The following is a 24,145-nucleotide window of genomic DNA, read 5'->3' on the forward strand; positions in this document are numbered from 1 at the left end:
ACATTGATGAACTGAAACAGAAAATATTTGAGGTAGCTCAAAAACAGGGCTACTGGGGTGAAGAAATACCAGCAACTTGGTTGGCTCTTCAGCAGAAGTTGATGGAGTTGAAAAGTGCTGGAGAACCGGTATTTACTGTATTTTTTTCTTAGATTACTATAAATCATACCTGAAGCATATTTTAAATTTAACCACAAAAGGTAGCAGTTCTCCCAAAACAGTCACATAATTACATTCCTAGTGTTTCATGGAATATTTATATTACTTATGCCATGTAGTTACAATTGTGAATCAAAAGATTAAGTTCAAAATACTAAGCATGTCAGACCTGCAGTAAAGAACAAACCTTGTGAAGATTGAGAACATGACATTGGCATGAATAAATGCATCCATGGTAGGGGAGAGGATGCGTACACAGATAGCATCTTTATAAGCTATAGATGCCATCTGCCTGGGTAAAATATGTGTGGTCCATGCTGAGTCTTCTTTCATAGAAAGGCCTTTATATATCTCCCTCTAGAAATGCACACACAAACTTTTGTTTTGAATGCATATATATATATATATATATATATATATATATATATATATATATATATATATATCTGTGTGTGTGTGTGTGTGATCTATTTTCTATGAAGGAGGCTAGATTTAGCCTTTCACATTTTGTCTTGTTCTCTTTTCCATCTTCAGCCTCACACTTTGACGTGATCATGTATCCTGCATTAATTTGTATATATATATATATATATATATATATATATATATATATATATATATATATATATATATGGTTCCAGAGAACTTCAGCATATTGGTTGCTATATCGTAAGATTTATAACTTCTGGCAAAATGTAAGACTCTGAAAATACTGTCACTATAAAACTGAGTAAAGAAATTGATGACCTGAAACTGAAATATCTCACAGAATATTTACAATGTGATAACACTTGATAGTATTAGTCAAAGGTAGAAATACAAATTATCAGGGAGTACACATGATATCATTAATCAAGAGTAGAAATACAAATTGTCAGGGAGTACACTTGATGCCGTTAGTCAAAGGTAGAAATACAAAATTGTCAGGGGGGTACACATGAAACTATTAGTCAAAGGTAGAAATACAAATTGTCAGGGAATAGACTAGATATTATTAGTCAAAGGTAGAAATACAAATAGTGAGTACACTTAATACTGTTAGTCAAAGGCAAAACTACAACTTGTCAGGGAGTACACATTATACTATTAGTCAAAGGTAGAAATACAAATTGTCAGGGAGTACACTTGATAATGTTATTCAAAGGTAGAAATACAAATTGTCAAGGAGTACACATTATACTATTAGTCAAAGGTAGAAATACAAATTGTCAGGGAGTACACTTGATACCATTAGTCAAAGGTAGAAATGCAAATTGTCAGGGGGTACACATGAAACTATTAGTCAAAGGTAGAAATACAAATTGTCAGGGAATAGACTAGATAGTATTAGTCAAAGGTAGAAATACAATCAGTGAGTACACTTAATACTGTTAGCCAAAGGCAAAACTACAACTTGTCAGGGAGTACACGTTATACTATTAGTCAAAGGTAGAAATACAAATTGTCAGGGAGTACACTTGATAATGTTATTCAAAGGTAGAAATACAAATTGTCAAGGAGTACACGTTATACTATTAGTCAAAGGTAGAAATACAAATTGTCAGGGAGTACACTTAGAAATACAAATTGTCAGGGAGTACACTTGATACCATTAGTCAAAGGTATAAATACAAAATTGTCAGGGGGTACACATGAAACTATTAGTCAAAGGTAGAAATACAAAGCGTTGGGAGTAATATACTTGATACTATTAGCCAAAGGCAAACTACAACTTGTCAGTGAGTGCACATGATACTATTAGTCAAATTAAAAATTCAAATTGTCAGGGAGTATACACTTGATACTATTAGTCAAAGGTAGAAATACAAATTGTCAGGGAGTACACTTGATTATGTTATTCAAAGGTAGAAATACAAATTGTCAAGGAGTACACTTGATAATGTTATTCAAAGGTAGAAATACAAATTGTCAGTGAGTGCACTTGATAATGTTATTCAAAGGTAGAAATACAAATTGTCAAGGAGTACACATTATACTATTTGTCAAAGGTAGAAATACAAATTGTCGGGGAGTACACTTGATACTATTAGTCAAAGGTAGAAATACAAATTGTCAGTGAGTGCACTTGATAATGTTATTCAAAGGTAGAAATACAAATTGTCAAGGAGTACACATTATACTATTAGTCAAAGGTAGAAATACATATTGTCAGGGAGTACACTTGATACTATTAGTCAATGGTAGAAATACAAATTGTCAGGGAATACACTTGATACTATTAGTCAATGGTAGAAATACAAATTGTCAGGGAGTACACTTGATACTATTAGTCAAAGGTAGAAATACAAATTGTCAAGGAGTACACATTATACTATTAGTCAATGGTAGAAATACATATTGTCAGGGAGTACACTTGATACTATTAGTCAATGGTAGAAATACATATTGTCAGGGAGTACACTTGATACTATTAGTCAATGGTAGAAATACAAATTGTCGGGGAGTACACTTGATACTATTAGTCAATGGGAGAAATACAAATTGTCAGGGAGTACACTTGATACTATTAGTCAAAGGTAGAAATACAAATTGTCAGGGAATACACTTGATACTATTAGTCAATGGTATAAATACAAATTGTCAGGGAGTACACTTGATACTATTAGTCAATGGTAGAAATACAAATTGTCAGGGAATACACTTGATACTATTAGTCAAAGGTAGAAATACAAATTATCAGGGAATACACTTGATACTATTAGTCAAAGGTAGAAATACATATTGTCAGGGAGTACGCTTGATACTATTAGTCAAAGGTACAAATACAAATTGTCAGGGAATACACTTGATACTGTTAGTCAATGGTAGAAATACAAATTGTCAGGGAATACACTTGATACTATTAGTCAAAGGTAGAAATACAAATTGTCAGGGAATACACTTGATACTATTAGTCAAAGGTAGAAATACATATTGTCAGGGAGTACGCTTGATACTATTAGTCAAAGGTAGAAATACAAATTGTCAGGGAATACACTTGATACTATTAGTCAAAGGTAGAAATACAAATTGTCAGGGAGTACACGTGATACTGTTTGTCAAAGGTAGAAATACAAATTGTCAGAGAGTACACTTGATACTATTAGTCAAAGGTAGAAATACAAATTGTCAGGGAATACACTTGATACTATTAGTCAAAGGTAGAAATACAAATTGTCAGGGAGTACACTTGATACTATTAGTCAATGGTAGAAATACAAATTGTCGGGGAGTACACTTGATACTATTAGTCAAAGGTAGAAATACAAATTGTCAGGGAATACACTTGATACTATTAGTCAAAGGTAGAAATACATATTGTCAGGGAGTACGCTTGATACTATTAGTCAAAGGTAGAAATACAAATTGTCAGGGAGTACACTTGATACTATTAGTCAAAGGTAGAAATACAAATTGTCAGGGAGTACACGTGATACTGTTAGTCAAAGGTAGAAATACAAATTGTCAGGGAGTACACTTGATACTATTAGTCAAAGGTAGAAATACAAATTGTCAGGGAATACACTTGATACTATTAGTCAAAGGTAGAAATACAAATTGTCAGGGAGTACACTTGATACTATTAGTCAATGGTAGAAATACAAATTGTCAGGGAATACACTTGATACTATTAGTCAGTGGTAGAAATACAAATTGTCAGGGAGTTCACTTATGGAATATGATGACATGTCCCAGCTACTTTCATCTATTAGGCTTAACATGTAAACATCTGCACTGGATTTGGTTTCATAATTGTCTTATGTACAGTGGTGCAACACACTGCATTGCATGACGCACTAAAGACAGCTAGGGATTTGTAATGGATCGATACAGTCAGTGTTTAATTGACATCAGTCATTGAATATATCCATGCAGGCTGATATTATTAAGAATTGGATATGATAAACATTAGTGATAATTAAAGTTGTGTTTATATTGTATGGAGAAACAGATGTGTGACTGACAAAATTTGAAAAAAAATATTCTGGAGTTGTCCAGTAGTTTTGACAAGGTTTTATAACTTCTGATAAACACACACACACATTTTGAAGAATGCGGTTACACCATATTGGACGTGGCATATGGGCAATATTTTAGTTTTGGATTAATTCAGCTCGTTTACCAATACAGGGCCCAAATAAAGAAATTTCCAAGAACTTGTGGGTTGCCACAATTACTAGTCACCATCCCTTTATTGAAGTTGGCATAGTACTTTTGTCACAACTTTACTTAAACTTATAATGAAGACCTGCAGGTACTTCATTCTAGCTTAATACTAAAATGGGTGATAAGCATTAGCATATATAATTACATATTATGTATGTAATTGCTTTTTGATATGATAATTGCATTAAAAAGAGGAATTCCATATTTATCAGTTTCTATCAGCCAGACCTCCTTTCAGAAGTTCTATACAATGGTGCTATAATCCGAAACACTGCCGATTTGCCAAAAGGACTAGAATGTTTCTAGATCATGACGCGAATTAAAGTTCTAACAATCAGATGCAGTCTCAACATTATGTGTTTTATTAAAAAAATGACAATTGCATGCATTGTGTAAAGTTGGTGAAAATTGGCTAAGGAACCTAAAATTATTCTGAATTTAAGTTGTCAAAGTTTTTCATATAAAAAGTAAATTATGCTGGTGTCTTTTTGTATCATTGATTTGTGGCATGTGTAACATTGTCAGATAAGACGAAAGTCAATGTGATATGTTATCGACTGATAACAAGCGGGCAAATCAGATTCAGCTAATGTATAATTGATGTCCACTAAAAGTTAAATGATGTTGAATATTTTGGTGCATGTTAAGGTTATAAATTGAAGTCTCAAGATGCGTTGCCTTGCCCAGGGAAAAGTACATTGTAAAGCTTTAATCGGCCCAACCAATATTTTTCCTAGTCAGTACAAGAGGCTACGTTGTGTTCCTGAGCCCTGTAGTATAGTTAACTGGATACTGTGATCACAGCAAATCTGAAGCATCCACATATAGACCTTAAGTGGAGAAAGTTGGGGATGCATTTTTTTGTATTTATCAAGCATAGTATCTATAGATTAATATCAGCATCTCACATGGCATTCATCTGATCCAGTGAATACATTTCTCCAAAAATGATTCCCTTGACAGTGCAAGTAGGGTTCCAAGGTTCTTTTTTTGCATACCCGTGAGTACACGTTGTTCCAGCAGATTTGAGAAACAAATGCTAAAATTACTAGCAGTGACCTTCAGACTTGTTTTGTCCATTAGTATTCCTAATGATGAGAAATGTTATTACAGATAGTTCAGTATAAGGATGTGGAAGAATTGAACGACTCCAGTGATGGGAAGATTGAAAGTCCAGAGGAATTGAAAGTTTTTCTCCGATTTCAACATGATCTTGGAAACATTGTGTTCTATAGGTAAGCAACTGAATTTCATTTTAAGACTCACATCTTTAACCATCAGAATTAGCATTTATCATGCATACAAGTATAATTGTTTGTATAGGAAATGGTTTAACATGTACACATATTTGTGTTTAGCTTGTCATAAATCATACATCCTTTTATTAATATTGCTTTGGAACAAAAGTCGTATTCACATGGGCGTTTTTCACAAAATAGTTTATTATGTCTGGCTGGTCCTGTATGAAAATGGTAATAGTCTGACATCCAATATAGCCATCACAGCAGCCATGTTGAAAATACTGTTAACATATGAATCAGCCGTACAAAGTCTGACTTTACGATTACATGGCTTTCTCTGAAATAACAGTCCTAAGCTAAATGTGCACTGTGCCAGCATAACTAACAGGTCATTCGAGTTCAGCCACTTGTGACAGACTTAAAGTTGTGTGCACTGGAAACGTCACATCCACCATGTACTTGTTGCATGCTTGTCATATGCCAACAAGTGTGTGCTTTTGGGTTCTCACAAAATGCGTTTTAAGGTCACAAGGAGTATCGATGCACATGACCTAAAACTGCAGTGATAACATATTGAGAATTTTCATATATACCTGCACAAATACCAGCAATTATAATTTGATAAAAAAGAAAACATGTTTTCTTTGGATCATTTTATATACCGGAAAGCTAAAAATGATTGGTAGACTTAGCATTTTCCGATATGATTGACAAACACAATTGTGTTGTGCCTACACTGAAACAAACACAACCACAGTGAGACACAAACACACACACAATCACATACATCCACGTCAGGATGTGGTTTCCAATCACATTGTCACACCCAATGATGGTTACATTGTGTGATCTTGATGATGCCACTTGCTTGTGCCTGAGTATCCTTTCCATATACATCTCTTGGACGTGGATGCTCAATGTTGATTCCAGTTTCATTGACTTCCAATATTCTTTCTGGCCTTTTCTCTTAAATTGTTGATTAATGCTGGTTTAGTACTAGCCTTAAAAGTTTTTTTTTTTCTCGCAGAATAGACAATTTATTTGGCTTAGCAAGTTTGAAATCTGGCCACCTACATATAAACCCATAAAAACAGTAATCACACAATGGTCTTTCACTCATACCTTTATTTCAGCAAGACACGGCTTAGTCTGCTGCAAGATACTGCACATTTGCTTTAGTGTATCCATTCCCGATCTCAGCCATATGCTTGAGATGATGTACCAGTTGACGTTCTTCATTATCACTGGAAATTCAATCTGGACCCAGGATGGCATAGAGATATACATTTCTTTGAGTTCTATCTCCAAGGATTGACTCTTGCGCACAAATAAATCTGGCAGGCTGAATTATATGCATTAAACGCACTATTTGTTTATATATATATATATATATATATATATATACACATGATTGTGTGCATTAGAGGTCATAGAAGTTTGGGCCTTTCAAGTGACTTCTACTTACTACTCAAAAGTGGGTTGGGAGTGTTACAAAAATCATGCTCTATAGTATTATTTGTATTATTTCATGGTGTTAATTACATCAAGCCCTGGATGAGAATACTGTACAATCTTGAGATCTTTAACTCTTGAAGTTTTATCTTACAAATGAGTACATTTCTTCTATCCAACTTGTATATATTTTTGTCTGTATCTTTCCAGCACAGAAAAACTGCAAAATATGGTTGTGCTTGACCCAAATTGGTTGATAGATGGAGTTAAGGCAATGATGTCACCTTCAGAACATTTAAAGTTGCATCAACCAGACCTACTACCACAGTGGTATGACTTCAAGGACAGTGGTTGGCTCACAGAATCCCTCATAGGTAATGCCAGAGTAGACGTGCATGCATATAAATCTACAGTACATTGCATTTTAGTTCTCTTTGTTATGGACCATGTGAGCAAATATCCTTGCTCTACATCCACAGGTATCCGATGACTTCTGAGGTTTCAGCTTGAAGTTCACATTAATGTAATGTCATTTGATTATTTCTTTTAATCTTTAGTTAGGCGATTTTGAGTTACTCTTGGCACAACTGTTATGTAAGTCAATGGTTAGCTGTATTGTGTCTTGCATCCCTGCTGTTAATTTTCTGTTAATTTTCTAAATTAGATTTTTACTATATTTGGTGTATAGCATTGTCTCAGCAGTGGCATTGACAGCTTGCAATTGGATTCCACTTATATTTTCCAAGACATATTGCACTTGATAAACTTAGAACACATTTAGCTGGATAATGAACACTACTGTTATAACCCTTTGATTATTTATTGACATGGACCAGGCATCCCACTGGCTTGCAAAACATGCTTTCAGAATATTTAGGTCTCCTGACCAGATTAGTTCTACATGTAAGACCTCGATACTGATATTTATGTTTGGGCGTCTGGGTCTTACTCCCTAACTAACGGTACTGTGTAGCATGTTTTGACGTCGACTAACATCGTAACGAAGGTCAAATTTTAGGAATATCTCATACAACTGGCAACCAATCACAATGCATTTCTACAAAGTAAAGTTATAATGTTTTAGTCAAAGTTTACTTACTTTGATGTATTTTCTCTAATAAATTCAAATTCTCACATACAAAATGGACCTGTTTTTAAAGTTTTGATGGCCTACATTTAATTTGGCTGGAAAGCGACGAACGCTGACAATGCCAAAATCGGGTTAAGTTGAAATATGAATGAATAAAAATGTATTATTCATATTGGCACTGTAAGCAACGTTTTGTTTTGTTGAAGAAACATATGCCCTCTAAAACCTACTTGAACATATCGTCGCATTAAAAATAATTTAAATTCATGTCAACTGAACATGAAAATGCGTCCATTTGCTAGTGTCAGATTTTGATTCCACCATAATAAAAACAGCTCGGTAAGTATATTAAGTATATATCAGTTTGTGGAAGAGTGTCCGTATGGGCTGCCAAGTGTGTGAGATATTCCTGACACTTTGACTACTCGTTCTGTCAGAACGCGCTATACAATAATAACATGGGATATGTCTTAAATGTGTAGGACTACTAACAAGATGCCCTGGATATGCAGTATGCACTGGCCATCTTAACATTCTTGTTTTCACTTCACATCCTGAACAGTGGATTAAACTCTAATCTATTTTCACTATTTAGATGCCCAATGTAAATGAAATATATGCCAACTTCTTATGTAATATTCAAACTTCAATTTAAACATAGTCTAATATTGATTATGTATGTGTTTTATTGAATAGCAGCTCACTGCATCTTAGTGATGTAAAGCACCTATAGGTGACGGATCGTCCTCATGTTGTTGGAACATAATTCTTGGTCAGTCTAATTAATGTAGCTGTCTTCAAATCCTCATTTCCAGTCATAATCAGTCAACCAGTAGATGTCACTGATCAAACTTGGATTAATTCGTACACAATCGTGTGAAAAATGATGGTGTTTCTCTTATCATAATGCGAGGAAACTTCGATAATATTTGGTCTTAATTTAACCCATTGATGTTTAGAACATATTTTTGAAGAAACTGTATGACGACGTCTTGCATATAATGGCAGCATGTGGGCTTTAAGCAGAGTAAATGTATCATTTTGAGTACGTAAATCTTAGATTCAAAAACATGGACCGCACTATACCCTATAAATTAGTCATGAGTGAAACTCCAGAAAAAGTAATTATTTGTAATAAGAGGTGATGCCATTCCCACAGGATTTCGAGACAGACACAAAGGAGATGGTGGTAGCTAAACTTTAATGTTTGAATACTCATTTTATAATTGAACATGAACTTCATATGATGAGAAATACTGCCTTTTGTAGGCATTATTGACAGTTTCATTGATTGAACTTTCGTTGAATACTGTTACATTTGGCTTATTAAGAATAACATTTGGAATGAAAATTTAACAAAATATATGACTACTTATTAAAAGATCATTTTTATAGCTTGTGTAAACAAATATTTGTTATTGATGTTTTTTGTGTATGTTTGTTATTTTGGTGTTACAGATTCAGGACAGATTTGATCAATGTCTATATATATGTTCTGTTGTACATATGGTGAGTGAGTAGTACTTTTAAACTTGTTGTGCATGAATGACATATGAGATTTACAGTAAATCAGCTAACAACTACTTTATAAAATTTAATTATTAGCCTGGCTTTGGTCAGAGGATCAACATGAGAAATTTCGCCACAATATGAAGCATCTTTTGGAGGTGATGGAAATGTTGAGCATCATTGTCAAACCGATAGAAAAAGAAGACGATGTGCAGGCAAGTTGGTTGTAGCTCATAAAACACAATGATAAACTATATTTTGCTGTAAGTATATATTACTTTTCTTGTACGCCCCTCCAATATTCTGTTAGACAGTATGAAGCACTAACCGTGCCTGCCCATCAAAATGTTTTGTCACATCCCATCGGCCGCCAAAATATTATCTGATTAATTAATTCCGTTTGCAAAACAAAATTAAATTAATTATGTGATTTATATTGCACAGATCTGATATTAATTTCAGTATAACCATTTGCAATCAAAATTAGAGTTATGGCTCTTGCATAATATAGAAACATTCGTTTTATCAATTTAACTGAATGGATTGAACAGAATTAATTATGAGGCTTTATATTTATTTTTTTATTCAATACATAACATTTGACATTAGTTTTCTTGTTTGACTTGAAAATATGATCATGGTTCATAAATTATGTTTCTAAAAAGAATAACGTGTGGAGGTTTTTGTGGATTAAAACAAACTTATTAAGCAATATCTCACGGGTTTTCAGGGAGTCTCCCTTATCTGGCCATAATGACAAGTGAGCTTATGGTATGACCCTAGGTGACCATTGTCGATCACCCATTGGTCAACTAGTCTTATCATTTCATTACATTCATAAAAACGTAAAATATACAAATCTTTGTCATTTTCTATCATAAATTTGAAAGTCACTGACTCTGTTAAATCAATTCAAAGCATATTTAATTAGCATGTAAATAACACTGCATAGCTGTATGTTTGTTGTAACAATGTATATTAGAAGTTAAACAAGAATGAATCATTGATTTAGAGTTTTCAATTGATGATGGAATATAAGGGTGCTCTAGTTATGTGAGGAAGATAACAATCATAAGGTAACTGAAAATACAGATTGCAATTGGCCTGTAACCTTTCCTTCAGCTCTCTTTCCAAAAACTCTAAATAAAAACTGCCTTTCTGTCTCTGTTTCTCTCTTGTACATGCATACATAACTAAAACATTTTGTATGGAGTTATTTTATTGTTTATTGCAATTTGATAATAAAGTAATTGTATGATTACATGTTGCACTTAATTTCTGGACAATGATGGCTCATATTGTTGCATATAAATTTACTAATAAGTAATACCCATAACTAATACATGTTTAGACCATTTTAATCATATTGCCAACATAACACTCTGTAACAGCTACAAAGTATACCCTAAATGCTTATGACTTTGGACACGTTATCGTTTAAGCCATTTTTCTCTCTCATTCTCTTTCTCTCTCTAATAACAACAAAAGTCTTATTTAATATTTAATTTTTATTGTAATTATATTCTTGAGTTGAACAGAATGAGATCAAATTTGTACATTTATTTTGTACATTAGTACCGTTAGGTTGCCAAGTAGCATGTGTTGTGTAGACCTTGTTCAGGTTTGAACCCTTTTTTTCGTACACGGTCAGGATCACAAAATGATAATTATTTATATTACATATAATGTTTCATACTGTGAAATTAACAATTAATTTTATAGGTACGAAAACGTACATGAAATATGGTAAACAGAACATTTCATATGTTCTTTTTGCATTACCAGATCCTGTTATGAACAATTTTAGTGAACCTTCTTCTAAAAACCATACTCTTAGACACAGTCTTCCTCCTGTACTTTGTGTTAGCAGGGTGGAGTGATCACTAGCTCTATTTCCCACTGAAATTGCCAGTCTCAGTCATATCTGTGTTAGGGATAATCAAGATAGGCTCCATTTGCCCGGTTTTGGACAAATTTTTTATTTTGGCTTCTGCTAAAGGGAGAAGCAATGGTTAGACTCACTTCTGTCTACCTCTCAAGGGTTCCTCCGATATTTCGGTGGCCACCACTTACAAGTGGATTTTCTTTGCTATAAATAAAGCTTATCTGTTGTTGAGTGTGATGGATCGTTCCTTCTTGAGACTCGATTCTTGTTAGGTAAGGTGTATTGCTTGGTCGTACTTGAATCCCTCATATTTCGGTGGCATTGTAGAAGTTGCCACCTTGTGATCTTATACTTCATTTTCATCATTTGATTTGTGGTACACCCGAGCAAAGGCATTTACTTGTTGGATCCATATGTGACAATATAGAATATGACCTAGCCATCTACCAGCTTACAGTGAACTCTCCTACATCAAATAGAATTACTTTGTTTTATTGTTTGTGGACATTAGTAACTCTCCTAACTGGAATAGTCTGCAGTGCAATATTATCAGCATGTAATGTATTATTGCCTTTAAAAATTAAGTATTTTGAGGGGTAAAACTAACTTTACTTATATAATACTTGCCTGCTCCCTTTGTAAAGATTCCTTTTTCCTACCCCACTTTGATGTCATGTTGTCTCGGTCAAAATGGAAACATGAAGACATTCCATATTTTGGCTGTGACAAAGAAATCAGATTGGGATCATCTTATTTTCATTTCTGGACCTCCAGTTACTAATTGGTAAAGGGATTATTGATCTTGGTCTGGGGACTATGCATTCCAAAATGGTAGGCAAAACATTAGTTGCAGGTATGAATTACATATTTAAAGTTAGCTTTAACACCCTCGCCCAAAAAAGTCATCATTATTTAATAATACTGATTGAAATTGTGATGCATAAACTCATATTAATACAAAGTTTGAATATTAGACTATTGAATGCATAAAAGTACGGTTTATCACTTTCAATCCATGAAATATTCCTTTCCAAAATTAAAAAATAATTAGCAGAGAACATGATGTTTTGAGGTGAAAACAACAAAGTTAATATTATTTCACAAACAACAATGGCACAATTTATAGCTATGAACTCCTATTGATTTAGGAGGTAGAACAATCCTTGGCGCGATATTTTGCAATTTATCATAATACGAATAAAAAGAGAATTTGGCGAATATTGGAAAAATAAGACGGAAACCATGAATGTGTTGCTTTAGATTTGTATATCATAATCGGGATGTATTATAAAATCTTCAAAGAATAAGTGGTTTTGTTTGAATTTTCAAAGAATATTTTGACTATATATCTGTAATGAAGAGAACTCGTAGTGATGCAATTTGCCATCATTTGCCTCCCCAGAAGTTGTTTATGTTACTCCTGTACCTGAAAGCTCAACCGAATATGAACATGGTAATAGGGATACTAGTGTTACTTTGACTGACAGAGAGAAACAAGACACTAGATTTATCTTGTATTTATGTCCACTGTATTTATGTTACCTTGGTGTTCAAACACTTTTAAGTTCTACTTTATAAAACAGTGCATCAAATTCATGCCAAGCATTCCTATAGTATGGTTTCTAATATCACTAGAATAATCTGGAAGTAAAATGATGGATAACAGTAATGTATATAATTTTAGAAAGATACTCATTTAGAGTTCCTCAAACCTAAATAATAATAATAATAATGAGGACTTTATATAGCGTCTAATCTTTAGAAGCTCAAAGTGCTTTACAACATTAGACAACACCTATAAGATAAAAAAAACATATAATAATATTATTACAAAAACAAACACCATGAAATTAGAAAAACATTTTAAAAAAAAAAAACATGCTGAGAATATTTCACGTAGGAAACATTATTAGGTCTTTAAGTTTGTTTTTGTATGTCAAAAGAAGTGAGTTTTGAGAGCCCTCTTGAATGTGATCACTGTGTTTTTGTGTCGAAGTTCAGTGGGCAATTCATTCCACGTTATTGGGCCTTGGTATGCAAAAGAATGACTTTGTTTTCATAGTGGGAATAATGAGTATACGATTGTCAGAAGAGGAGCGTAAGTATCTTGCTGGAGTATACACATGGGTGAGATCGGATAGGTATGTTGGACTAGAGTCCGACAGTGAAACATAGCACAGAGAACAAATTTTGTGTTTGATTCTGGATCGAATGGATAGCCAGTGTAGGGTACAGAGCAGCGGGTAGGTGAACTCTGATTGTGGTACTCTAAGTATGATCCGAGCAGCTGTGTTTTGAACTTTTTGAAGTTTCTGGAGTAGATATTGAGATGAACCAGATAGAATTGAGTTACAATAGTCCTGTCTTGAAAGTACTAATGAACACACAAGTGTTTTAGTGGCATCAACTGAAAGATATTTGCGAATTGAGCTGATGCATCTCAGATCAAGATATGCAGCCTTGCATATGTTCATGACATGTTGGTGCAATGTGAGAGTACTGTCCAGAGTAACATCTGATTGTGTGAGTTTCATGTTGGCATTGCTGATATTTATTGTTTGAGGTAAAGGATGTGAATGAGAAAGTCTTTGTGTTGTGATCAGAATGGCCTCAGTTTTATCATCATTCATCTGCAGCTTGTTCCATGTCATCCATGATTTCACATCAAAAATGCACCTCTCTACACCTTGGATGGTAGCATCAACAGTTGGGTGGCTCGATTTGTATATATGTGTGTGATCAGCGTACAATTGGTGAGACACTGGATGATGATCTATGACACTTGAGAGTGACTGAGTGTACAGAATGAAGAGAACAGGTCCAAGAAAAGACCCCTGTAGAACACCACAACATAGATCAACTGGGCTGGAGTGTATTCCATTTGCTGATACAATTTGTGTCCAGTTGACCAAGTAGGACACATGCTGGAGATGGTGAAGTGATTTATCATGGTCTATTGTGTCAAATGCTGCAGACAAATCAAGGAGGGTGAGGACTGTAATCTTTCCGCTATCCAAACCAGAGAGAATGTCACTAACTACTTTTAAAAGAGTAGTTTCAGTACTGTGGCAAGGGCGATATGCAGATTGTACATTGCTAAAAAGACTGTTTGAATTTAGGTGAGATACAAGCTGGGATAGAACAACCTTTTCTAAGATTTTTTATATGAACGGGAGATTAGAAACTGGGCGGTGGTTCTTTAAATCGTTATGGTCTAGTGTTGGTTTCTTCAACAGAGGCTTTACAATGGCAGTTTTGAAAAATGATGGGAGTTCCCTGGATGAGAGAGAGGTATTAATAACATCAGTTAGTGAAGGCAATACTGGATCTAAGCACTCAAGCAGCAGTGATGTTGGAATTGGATCAAGTTCACATGACTTTGGTGCACTCTTCATCAGGATTGTACATACGAAATCCATAGAGACAGGTTCAAATGCTACTAATGGTTGCCGCTCAAATTATGTATCCCAACGGTATGGTGAAGACAAGTCAGTTGAAATTGTGGTATCAAGCTTATCTCTAATGGTTTGTACTTTGTCACGGAAGTAATTTGCAAATATGTCCGGAAGGACGACTGGAGAGAAGGTAGCTGGAAGTGGTGTTGATTTGTTCCTTGACATTAGCTTGTTAGTAATCTCTAAGAGCTCTTTGCAGCTGGAACTTTCCATGATCTTAGTAGTATATTTGGCTGATTTCGCTTCATAGACTATATTTGTGACATTCTTCTTAGCGACTTCTTAGATTTGCTTATGAATAGTGAGTCTGGTGGAAAGCCAGAGCCTCTCAGCTTTACAGCGGTCTCATTTAGCTCTGCGAAGCTGGTCCCTAACACTGCTATACCATGGAGAACACTTTTGAATCGATACTCTACACTTGGTAGCTGGGGCATGTTTGTCAAGAAATGAATGCAGACAATTATCGAGTTGTTCTGTGGTAGGAGGTAAGCAAGTTGTTAGGTTAGCTTGGATGTTGTGCATTAATTTGGTTCTATTTATCATACGGAGGTTTCTCTTAGTAGCAGATAAAGGTGGAGGGTTAGGGACTGATACATCCAAATGGCATATAATGCAGAGGTGATCTGATACAAGGTCATGGCATACCAGGGAGGACCATAGAATGTTATCAGGTCTATGAAGAATCCAGTCTAAAATGTGACCATGTTTATGGGTAGGTTGATTGACTGACTATTTTAGGTTGAAAACATTAATGGAATCTATGTGTTTTGATGTATCTGGGTTTCCGGGACAGTCAAAGTGAAAGTTGAAATCTCCAAGAATAATCAGGTTGCCAATTATCAAATTTCCAAAGTCCAGGAGATTCGGAAACTGCTCCAAAAAAAGAGAGTCAGCCAGCTTGTTTTGTCTACTAGGAGGAGGGCGTTATAGGCAGAAAAAATGGACTGACTTTTGCTCCAGTGTGAGAGTGGTTTGGACTAGTTCAAATGATGTGTGGTCAAAATTGAATGTTGTGGTGTAGTTAAGACGTTTTATCATGGAGTTCTTTGATATGACAGCAATTCCACCTCCGTGAGAATTATGGGGGAACGACTTGATGGAGTAACCAGTGGGTGTTAGATCCGCATACTTGGGTTCACTGCCTGATGTTTTTAGCCATGTTTCTGTCATGAAAAATATGTCAACATTTTGGTCGTTGATAAAATTAACTATTTATGTGCGCTTTTCCAGTGGTCCTACTGACTGGGCATTGGATAATGCAATGTGTAGAGGTATTTCTTGGATAGTTGACACAAAGGTTGAATAATTAATAGGGATTTGAATTAGGTTATCTAAATTAACGGTGAAATTTTTTAAAAATATGTTGAGCCGAAATAAGGCAGGTAACTGGGATTCTTCTTCTTGTTCTACGCCGGCCAGCTTTGAAACAACATTTCTTTTCTTGCTTCTCTTTACATTTAGGTAATGATGAATGTAGTCCCAGTTCGTTTAGTCTAGAGCACAATGTAGAGTGGAGAGCCAAGGAGTGATCATTTAAAGCAATTAATGAGGGTCCATCGTAGCATAAATGGGTTGACTGGCGAGTATCACGTGATGGCGGTTTGTTTAATTACAATTAGGTACAATTATGTTTCCACTTAACCATCATAGTAGTAATAGATTATGATCATGATTTATTGGAATATAAAGAAGCCTTTAGTAGAGGGTTCTATTTGGTTACAGATTTTTGATAGAAACATGTATGGCAGAATTTGGTCTTAGTAAAGTGATGTCATGAGTATTGCCTTATATTGGTGTGTGTCAGATGGAGATGAATTTTAATCAACCTGCCTCAAAACCAGATCCTTCACTAAATAAGATAGGCATGCCTTCATTTTAGAGAATGAAGTCTCTTTGCAAGAAAATGTTCTGTAACAAAATTGTCTCAACTGAAATCTTACAGAATCTGGAAAAATGTTACTGGGTCCCCTGCATGATTCACAGAAATGCACCAGACCATGTCAAGAATGCGGAGCATCATAAAGATGCCACCAAGTCCAGTACTCTATGCTTTGTGTCCAAAACAAAGTTCATCCATGTAGGGGTGTTCCACCGCCTTATTGCTTCTTGCTTGTCCAAATGGAGTGCAGCTAAGGAAGGGGAGGAATATCTGCTTTACAGTGGCTGCTGTGAGTTCAAAGTTGACAATTGCCACACCCTGTTGTTGTCCTTGATGGACTTTGTCATTCTTGCAACCATTTTCCGGTACTCAAGAAAGGGGCCTGACAAAAACATCTGCATCAGTGTCAAAAAATTCATCCGTTTCACATTATCTGAGATTGCTGGATGCATCTGTCCAAATTTGGGGTTTGATATTCGAGTCAAATGTGAAAGATCTTCCATTCACACTACAGGAGGGCTTCTAGAGATGAGTGGCAATGAGAAAGTAAGATGTGACTGCATAAAACCTGCCCATAGTGTAAATGTAGATCGCCTCATGCAATTCTGGGAGGTAAGTGTTTTTTTTTCTGAAGTTCTCTTTTTCTCCAACCTATTATAAATACATCATTAATGAACATTAATTTGCTTCATTTTAAACCTTTTTCAACACTTATATCATACAAGCAGTAGAATGGATATTAGAGATAACATTTTTTATAAACCAAGAAACTAGTCAAACTTGTACATCGCATCTCTGTTTAAAAGGTTGTCATGCTTGTAGTGTTTCCTACATAATTTGAAATGGTTTATTGTAGAAAGTTGCCTGAAATGCACCAAAAAGCATGTTGCTTATATCATCATCATCATTGGTGACTCGGTCTCGAAAGACCATGCGAATAGCACCCTTGGGGTGTTGTCTGTCTCTGTTGGCAACGTCTGCTGTGGCTGTGCAGGCCTATACGTGAGTGACAGTCCCTACTGCAGTTGGTGCAGACATACTGGGAAGTCTGCATTACTGTGGTTGTTGTTGCGTTCTTCTTTCTCTTACGTTTCTCTGCCGCCAACTGGCCTCTCCTCGCATCAGCAACTGATATGCCATTGTTTACCATCAGTCTCCAGGTGCCTCGGTCCTCAGCCAGCTCTTCCCAGCCATCGGGTGAAATGTTGCATGCCTTCATGTCCCTCTTGCACACATCTTTGAAATGGAGTGAGGGGCGTCCGACTCTTCTCATGCCAGTGGCCAGCTGTCCATATAAGATGTCCTTTGGCAGCCTTCCATCCTCCATGCGTCGGACATGACCCAGCCATCGAAGGCGGCGTTTAATTAGCAGGGAGTACATGCTGGGGGTACTTGCACGCTGCAGGATCTCGCTGTGTGGAACACGGTCTTGCCAGCTGATTTTCAGGATGCGTTTTAGGCACCGTATATGGAAGGAGTTGAGCCGCGTTCTTGCCTCATGTAGGTACTCCACGTCTCACTTCCATATAGAAGGGTGCTGAGAACGCAGGCCTGGTAGACTCGGACCTTGGTGTGCTCTGTCAGCGCATTGTTTTCCCAAACCCTCTTTGTTAATCGAGCCATGATGGTGTTTGCCTTTCCAAGCCTTCTGTCCAGCTCCATGTCAATCGAGAGAGTGTTGCTGATGGTTGACCCTAGGTAGATAAAGTTGTTGACTGCTTCCAGGGTGACACCGCTGATTTTGATTGAAGGGGCAATAGTGGTATCTTGCACGCTGACATTTGTTTTTTCCAAGCTGATTGTGAGACCAAACTGCGTGCAGGCAACAGGAAAACGGTCTCCCAGTCTCTGGAGGGCTTCCTCGGTGTGGGCCACAAGAGCTGCATCATCTGCAAAAAGCATCTCCCTGATGAGCACAGCTCTCACTTTGGTCTTTGAGCGCAGTCGTGCCAGGTTCAACAGCCTCCCATCAGACCTGGTGTGTAGATATATGCCATCCGTGGACGTGTCGAAGGCGTAGGACAGGAGCAGGGAGAAGAAGATCCCAAAAAGTGTTGGTGCCAGCACACAGCCCTGCTTCACACCACTGTTAATTGGGAAGGAAGTTGAGGATGATCCATCATACAGGACTGTTCCCTTCATATCTGCATGGAAAGAGATTATCATGCTGAGGAGTTTTGGGGGGCAAACGATCTTACTCAGAAGTTCAAAAAGGCCCTTCCTGCTGACCAAGTCAAAGGCCTTGGTGAGGTCGATGAACATCATGTAGAGTGGTTGACCTTGCTCTCTGCTCTTCTCTTGGAGTTGTCGTAGGGAGAAGATCATGTCTGTCATCGACCTGCCTGCTCTGAAGCCGCACTGTGATTCCGGGTACACACGGTCTGCCAGCAACTGCAGCCTGTTGAGTATGATGCGGGCATACACTTTACCAACAATACTCAAGAGCGAGATCCCTCTGTAATTATTACAGTCACTGCGGTCGCCCTTGTTTTTGTAAAGGGTCACAATTGTGGCATCACGCATGTCTTGAGGGACTACTCCTTCCTCCCAGCAGCGGCAAAGTAAGTCGTGCAGTGGTTTAATCAATGCTGGTTTTCCACGTTTGATAGCTTCGGGCCGGATGCTGTCACTATTTGGTGCTTTGTCGTTTGGAAGGCAGTCGATTGCTTTGCTGAGCTCCTCTAAGGTTGGCACTTTGTCGAGCTCTTCCATGGTGGGCAGATTCTTTATGCTGCTGAGGGCTGCATCAGTGACTGACGTTTCTCGGGAGTATAGTTCTGAGTAGTGCTCCACCCATCTGGCCATCTGTTGCCCACGGTCTGTGATCTTCTCTCCCATCAGGGATTTCAGGGGAGTGACCCCTTTCACTGTAGGGCCTAGAGCCTTCTTGATGCCACTGTACATGCCTTGGATGTGTCCGGACTCGGCACTGCGCTGGATTCCTTCACACAATTGTTGCCAGTACTCGTTCGCACACTGTCTAGCAATGCGTTGGGTGTTACTTCGGGCACTTCTGAGAGCAGCAAGCGTCCGTTCATTAGGGCATTTTTTGTAAGCTATGAAGGCTTTTCGTTTCTCCTCGATTTGTGGTTCCATCCTTGATAGGTGTGCATTGAACCAGTCCTGGCTGGGTCGTTCCTTCTTGCCAAACGTTGACATAGCTGTACTGTAGATGGCACCCTTCATGGCGTTCCACTTGGCTGTAGCGTCATACTCAGGCAGGTCCTGGAGAGCCTTGTTCAGGGCAGACACATACTCCTCCACCTTGGCAGGGACTGACATCTGTGAAGTGTTTATGCGAGGACGTCCTTTTGGTTTTGAGCGGTGTAGCGCGTGTGGCTGTAGTCGCACTCTGCTGCTCACAAGGGCATGGTCGGAGTCACAGTCTGCACTGTGGTAGGTTCTGTTGGAGAGGACGCTGTTAAGGGCAGAGCGCCTGGTGATGACCAAGTCGAGTTGGTGCCAGTGATGAGATCTGGGGTGTTTCCATGACACTTTGTGTTGTGGCTTACACTTGAAGAAGGTGTTTGTGATGCACAGGCCATGGTAGGTGCATAGCTCCAGCAGTCTCTGGCCGTTTTCGTTGGTCTTTCCAGTGCCATGATATCCGAGGCAGGTAGGCCAGGACTCCTGGTCCGCACCTACTCTGGCATTAAAGTCGCTGAGGAGGAATAGTGGTTCATTTTTGGGGCATCCTTTGATTTGTTCGTCCAGCTGCCCATAGAACTGATCCTTCACGTCTTCTGATGACATGAGGGTTGGGGCGTAGACACTGATGATGTTGACAGGACCTGAAGTAGTGGTGAGGCGGATGGACAAGAGACGCTCAGTGCCCCCTGTGGGAGGTTCAACCGAGGCCAGGAGATTGTTTTTGATGGCAAAGCCCACTCCGTGCTGACGGGGCTCCTCAGGTTCTCGACCCTTCCAGAAGAAGGTGTAGTTTTCCTCTCTGAGGGAGCCACTAGAGGCGAGCCTGGTTTCCTGGAGGGCAGCTATGCTGATATTTAGTCTGGTGAGTTCTCTATCGATGATGGCTGTCTTTCTGGTGTCGTCCACTTCTCTGAGGTCGTCGGAGATGCCTGTACACATGGTGCGCACATTCCAGCTTGCAAATCGAAGAGCTGGAGTCATCTTTATTGGTTTCTTGTTTCTTTTGTCTGGTGTGGAATTACCGTCTGCTTGTCATGCTGAACAACACACTGAGCTCCAGACACCCACTGGAGCAGGCAGACGATGGCGGGTCAACACCTTATTGACCGGGGGCTGCCCGGCTTGAGGCGGGCGATAGTTGGCCAGTGGGACACGATGATCCCTCCCACCATCAAAGCTGACCCGTGGTGCCCCTTCCCTACGCCAATCGGGTGGGACTTATAACCCGTAAACTGTCAGCTTCCGTGTTGCTTCCTCACTCAGTAGCGAGACTGGAGTGTCCTCTCCAGGGCGCAAGCCTGGGCGTGGAGTATGGAGATCCTGGGCTGCCCAGACGTCAGGATCCCCTCTCGTCCTTGCTGGTGGGGTCCAAAGGAATGCTGAGCATGACATTTGGCACCAGTTTGGATGCAGGAGCTGCCGGAAGGAGGTCGTAGTCGACCCCATGCCGCCTTAGGGGCTCCACTCCTGATTTTCTGTCTGGGTTTACTCCCATAGCCTTTCCTTCTCCCGAAGATATCCACAAGGCAGTGGAGCCATAATCCAATGGATGGGACTTGGTTGGTTTTGAATCAGAGTTTCCTTCTCCTAGATGAACTGCCTGACAAGGCTAACGAGCTTCATCTGCCCGGGTTTGGGGTCAGAGTTTCCCTTCTCTTAGACTGGTTGCCTGCCAAGGCTAATGAGCCCAGTCTGCCCACCCAGTTATACCGCCGGGTACTCGGTCGCGCCACACAGCAGGCTCTGTTAAAAACAGGGGGCACCGCGTGAAGGTGCTGCTGTGGACACAATAGTGTAGGAGAGGCCATATGCAAGTAACCTCCTGCCCCGCAGAGCGAGACAGTGGTCCTGCGGCAATCACTACACCTGGGAAGGAGAGGCTATGAGAGACGCTTCACTTTCCTTTGGCAAGCGGGACGTCAGGCCCAGGCCACGCACCCCCCATGTTGCTTATATATAAAGTAAGAAATATGTATATATAAAAAAGTTAAAAAAGAAAAAACAGTTTGACACCTGCACTTTGTACAGACGAAAGGCATGACACATCATTGGAACCATTGACAATGAGTGTAGCGCTAAATTAAATCTGGATTTGGTTAAGGTAAATAACTGGTGTAAGCACGATGGTATGCAGGTAAATGTGGCCAGATCAAAAGTCATAATCATAAATAGTTGAACAAGAGTAAAAGATGCGAAAGATGACTTCAGAGTAATTCTAAAATGAATAGATATTTTAACAGTCCGAAAATGAATAAGTACTTGGCATAATGACAGACTAAATCGTGTGCTGGAGAATGTAAGCTGATGAGGACATTAATACGACTAACTCACTGCTGTATCGCTTGAACAAAATACAATCGTATATCCTTCAAAAACAGAGTAAGATATGCTACAATGTATATATAATGTCACATCAGCGTGACATATATAATGTTGTTGTTCTGTCCAGGGTAATAGTGATAACAGAAACTCAAGAATGATTTCTTCAGTTTCAGAAATGAACATCTATAGTTATTATTGATGCCAAATTAGATGCATCATCAAGAAATCTTTCTGAAAATCCTTATGTGGCTTCCATTACAGCAGAGGACTCAGTTTCAAAAGGGTTTACTAGTCTATAAATCCTTACATGGATTGTTACCTGCTTATCTTAAATGTAACTCAAAACCTTTTGAGAATATACATATGTATGAACTAAGATCCACTCAAACAACAATTTGTGTTTACCTAAATCAAATTCAGAATTTTGTAAGAAGTTTTGCTTTTTCACGCACCAAACTATGGAATTCTATACCATCCTGAATGAGTCAAAACACACTTGCCAAGCTTTTTAAAAGCATCTAGGTCAACAATCATCTGTGATTTTTGTGTTAATTCTGTACTTCTATTTAAATCATACATGGGACCCAGGCACATTTAGAGTGGGGTACTTACCCATAGATGCAATTTAGAATGTTCTTCTCATTTTAATATGAACTCTGTGAAATCAATGTACCCTGACATATATTTTTTTTAAGACTGCCTCCCCTGGGTACCATGCATGTTTAAAAGGAACAGCACTTATTTCATGCACTCACCTGTAATTTTTAAACAGGTGCACTACAAACCTTTATATGAATCCTGTATGAACTCATCCTTAAAACCTTGTGCATATTTTACTGTAGCAGTAGATCAATTATCTCAAATTTAATATCATTTATTCACAAAAGATATCTCATCTTTTAAAAATTTGGCATTATATATTTATACAAATGTCATTGTAGAAGGCCTTTGGCAGAAGATTAGTCAGTTGACCAAATGAGCTTCTTTAAATAAAGCCACTATTATTATCATTATCATCATAATTAGTAGTAGTAGTAGTAGTAGCATTATTATTATTACGATTATCAGTTGTATTATTCTGATCGGAAACTGATTAAATAATTGAACGATGAAAGGATATAAGATTAAGCAGTTACGCCAATCAGTGGCCAACTTCTAAAGTAATACATGCAGTCTGGGACTAGACTTCTGCCTCCCCAAATATCTCAGTCATGTCACTTGACCCATTAACTTCTTGTACCTGATTTTACATCATATTGCATCATTATTTACTTACAAAGATTATATAGTATTATGCATATTTATTCAACTGCTTAACCCAATCATAATACCTTAGAGGAACTACCACTTCCTTGCAAATCCAGCCTTCCCAGGCAAAAACATTTTAGCTGTATAGCTAAATAGTATCCGCCTAGATGGCAGTATGAGTAGCCTCCTGTTGATACTGAAATTGGTGCCAGAATCTCATGAACTAATTGTGCTGAGTAGCATGTCCTCAATAAAGACAGAGAGGCCACGCAACATCCAAAAGAACACTTTGATAGATTTATATGTCAAGACAAGTTCAAGGAGTTTCATCGTTCATGGGAAGTATACCTTATCTATAAATTCAGACTTTTCTGTTCTTCCTATCACCAACAGCAGAGTTTCCAAACTTTCAATATGTTACAGCTTTGCCATCTTCACACACACACTTAGACACGTATGGTACATACCTGCACTTGTTGCAATAGCATCCCCTCACACTGCTATAGTCATATGAATACGTGCATGTGGATATTGTAGCATCCATCTACTTCATAAGTATCAATAATGATGCTTCAGTTGCTTTTTCATGTGCAGGTTTTGTGTGTAATA

Source organism: Sinohyriopsis cumingii, chromosome 15, assembly GCF_028554795.1.
Source record: "Sinohyriopsis cumingii isolate HCF-2022 chromosome 15, ASM2855479v2, whole genome shotgun sequence".
Lineage (NCBI taxonomy): Eukaryota > Metazoa > Mollusca > Bivalvia > Unionida > Unionidae > Sinohyriopsis > Sinohyriopsis cumingii.